Genomic DNA, 4,295 nt, shown 5'->3' with positions numbered 1-4,295 from the left:
TCTGTGATATTTACCTGGGTTCCCTAGGCAACGGAGGCAGCGATGGGTGGGGCCTCTCTCCTTTGTGACAGTTACATGGGTTGCCTAGGCAACAGATGGGTGGGGCCTCTCTCCTTTGTGACATTTACCTGGTTCTCTGGACAGTGGAGATAGAGGAATGTTATTTTTGACAAGGTTGCAAAAGCAGGACCTTAGAAATAGAGTAGTTTTTTTCAACAACAGTGGCTATCATTATGAAGAAAAGGAAGAAGGAAGAGAGGAGGGAAAGAAATGAAGGAAGGAGGAAGGGAAAAAAGGAAGCAAAAAGACAATTATTTCAAGCCATGCATCTCACTGTATAGCAAATTTAAGTGCAGAATGGGTCATAGTTCAACAAGTGTATTATTACGACAATTTAAACAGGAGAAAATGGTCTGTTTAACAAAGTATCTGAGATAGCTGGATATTCACATGCAAAAAATGGAATTGAAGTCCTTCCTCATACCAGACACAAAAGTTAACTCAAAATCTACCAGAGACCTAAAGGTAAACTATAAAAGTCTTAGCAGAAAACATAGAAATAAATCTTTGTGATGCTGGATTAAGCAAGGGTATCCTAGATGGTATACAAAGTCACAGGTGACTAAACACAACGATTTGAACTTTATCAAAATTAAAAAAATTTATACTACAAACTAGACTGTCAAGAAAACAAAACCCCACAGGATGGGAGAAAATCACATCCTTGATAAGGAATATGCATCCAGAATATATAAAGAACTGTACAACTCCATAGTAAAAAGATAACAGCCCTGTGTTAAAATGGCAAAGGATTTTCATTGATGTTTCTCCCAAGAAGGTGAGCTAATGACCAATACACACGTGGAAGGATGCTCAACATCATTAGTCATTAGGGAAATATGAATCAAAGCCACAGAATAATACCATGTCACACCCACTAAGATGACTACCATAAAAAAGATAAATAACAAGGCTGGTGACAATGTGAAGGAACTGTAGCCTTTACTCATACTGATGGGAGTGCAGGATAGCGCAAGTGCTTTGGAAAAGAGTCTGGCAGCTTCTCAAAGTCAATACTGTGGAGTTTCCACGTGGACAGGCAATCTCAGTCCTGGGCATGCTCCCAAGGGAAATGATAAATTCTATCCACAATGTTCATAGCAGCATTCTTCATTATACCCCAAAGTGGGAAAACCCAATGTCCATCGATTGGTAAATGAATATATAAAATGTGGGATATCTATGTGATGAGATATTACTCAACTGTTAAAAGGAATACAGTATATGCTATAAAATGGATTATGTCAAAGGAAAGAAGCCAGGCACCAAAGGCTACATACAATTACATATAGACACACAGAAATTATAATACTATTTTATGGTGGTCATTGAGTTAAATATAAGAAAGTGCAGGAAATCTGTCCACAGCATTAAAGACCCAAAATATTCTGCCAAGGCCCTGGATCCCATAGCAGTGTCTTGCATGAGTCCAGCTGAAGACCTAGAACCCATGACAGTGTCTCCCATGAGTCCTGCTAGAGGTCTAGTGCCCACAACAAGAACTCACGCAAGTCTGTTTTACGGATCTGGGCTAGGAAGGCCCAAAGGTCAGCAGTGGAAGCTAGAAAGTCTATACCATTGGGGTGGAGCTGTGCCAGTAGGTTGAGGGTTCTATACTGGAACCAAAAAACAATGCTCAAAATAGGGACCAGGGCTGCCCTGAAAAGTACCACAGCCATCCTTAGTGACAATGTCTGGAGCTTCTATGATGATGTGAACAGTTGAGTACATGCCAGGAAGCCAGTGTGACAAGCTTCTCCTAGATTAAATAGCCAGGAAGTTATGCTCAACGTAAGGATCAGAGCTCCCGCAAAGTGAACCACAGTCACTCTCAGCCATAGGAACTCATCTGAGTTCCTCTGATGAGAATGGCCGAATTCATATCAAAGAAGCCAGCATGATGAGCTCCTCCAGGAGAACCAACAGTTCAAAACAGCAACACTTAGGAAAACCCAAGAGCACCCTACTCTTCTTCTCCATGTCTTTATTTATGCTGGCAACTTTCCTCAGGCGGGCCATCTACACTCCACAGCATATTGATGTAATTAAGCTGGTGTTAAGTTGACCACCCGTTTTTAATCCATAACAGTACATGATTTGATTTACATGAAATTTTTGGAGTAGGCAAATGTCTAAGAGGCAGAAAGATCACTGGATAAGGGGACAGAGAGTAGGTGGAGGGGATCAGGAAATGATTGTTAATATGTAGGGAGTCTCTGTCTCTCTGTCTCTGTCTCTCTCTCCTCTCCTTACCCATACTAGGAATTGAATCCAGTGTCTCACCTATGCTAGACAACTACTCTATCACCAAGCCACTGGGACTCGTCCCTAGCCCTTTGAAAAATTTTGAAGCAGGGTCTCATTCAGTTTGGTCAGTCTGGCCTGGAATGGAGCCACATACCACTACATAGTAAGAAGACTAATTTCTGAGGTGTCTCAACCTGCTCGTCATTAAAGTCGTGATTTGTGTGTTCTTTTGAGACGGTCAAATCCTTGAAAGCTGCTTTTGCTAAAACTAAAGCAACCAACCAAACAAATGCAAATCCACACAAAACTGTGACTCTTCCCTTGGCCTTGCAGATGCACCATAGATAGCTAAAAGCAGAACAAAACTTAACTTTCGTTTCATGTCTTTCTCCTTTATTACCTTAAAATCTGAAGTCCAATCAGCTGTGTACATAGGCATGTTAATCAGTTAGGAAAAAGCTGTCTAAAAGTTGGCCATACAAAGTGGATTAGCTCTAAATTTACATACTCTATCTCACTCCCCCCCTTCAAAACTGAGGACACCAAGATAAGAGATTTATAGGGACATTCAACTACCAGTGGGTGCCCAGCAGTCTCGTCATTGACCCTAAACTATGTCACTTTGGGTTCCAGTGGAGTCTCTGGAAAACAGAGACTGCTTTAGGCAGAAACGATCATCTCATGGAGACTTGGCCCCTTCAGCAATAAGGATTGCTCCAGAGCCATCTTACCAAACCAAAGCCAGGATGATCATCAGCCTGCCCCTGGCCCACCTCAGGCCTTTATAAAAACTGGCCTGCCTCATCCAGACTGGCCCATCTGATCCTCTTGTTGGAGCTGTGTCCCCTCTGAGTCTCAAGCTGAATTCACTTTTTATAATTCTTGAATTACAAGTCTGCCTTGTCTTTAGCAACAGGAATCAAAGACCTTCTTAGGCCAAACTGAAGTTCCCTTCTGTTCTTTAGAAGGACCTCCTGTGATCTTTCTGGTGAGAGAACCTGCAGGATTCTCACCTTATCCTGCTGGGTTTCTTTTTAGGGTATCAACAATGTTCTAACCTCAGATCAGGGTGATTGTCATATAATGGTGAATATCCAAAAACTGAATCATACACTTGCACGAGTGGTTTGACATATGCATTAATTTAATCAGTCTGACTTGTGTGGATCATAGTATTTAACCTTTTATAAAAAGGAAATTTTGAGACATAACATGGAAGAACTTTTGTGGTTCTGATGAAATAAGTAAAATGAATCAATCATAGAGAGATAAACACTTTTTGATCCCACTTATAGGAAGGACCCAGAATAGTCAAATTCGTAGAAATGGAAACTAGAATTGTGGTTTTCAGAGTCTCAGAACAGGGTGTGGAAACTCACTGTTTACTGGGTAAGGAGTTTCAGTTTTGCAAGAGAAAAACAATTCTGTGAGCGGATGAGTTTCAACATAATTATGCAAAGTGAGACTAAGCAAAATGTGTAAATATTGTGTTATCCTACCTACATAAAATTCTAGAAAATGCATGTTGATCTATCATGACAGAAAGCAAATAAATATTTTTCTAGGAGCCACATTGGGAACAAGGAAACATTTGGCGGCAAGAGATATCTTCATAATATTTATGGTGATCACCAGTTCACTGATGTCTATACAAATGTCAAAAATTCATCAGAATTGTACATTTCAAAGATAATCATCTCTTGGTATCCATGGAGATTGTATTCTAAGACATTTACCTTGGATACCAGAAATCTGGATGGTCACCTCCTTTCTACAGAATGGCACAGAATTTGTATATCCTTCCATAGGATTTCTTGGACGTGTGCTCTTTGTGACCCATAAGCTGACATTGATAATATACAAGTCATCATCCCTGGGAGTTTACTCTGTCCAGGGCACACATCCTGGAACTATGCATGCCTTGTGTCTTGGAATTCTTATAATAACTTATTAGCTGCACATTAATAATTTTCCTCCACCCCAATTAT

Source organism: Cavia porcellus, unplaced genomic scaffold (assembly GCF_034190915.1).
Source record: "Cavia porcellus strain 051 isolate PalLab524CR breed Dunkin Hartley unplaced genomic scaffold, mCavPor4.1 scaffold_25, whole genome shotgun sequence".
In the NCBI taxonomy this organism is placed as follows: domain Eukaryota; kingdom Metazoa; phylum Chordata; class Mammalia; order Rodentia; family Caviidae; genus Cavia; species Cavia porcellus.
Note: the sequence above shows the minus strand (reverse complement) of the source record.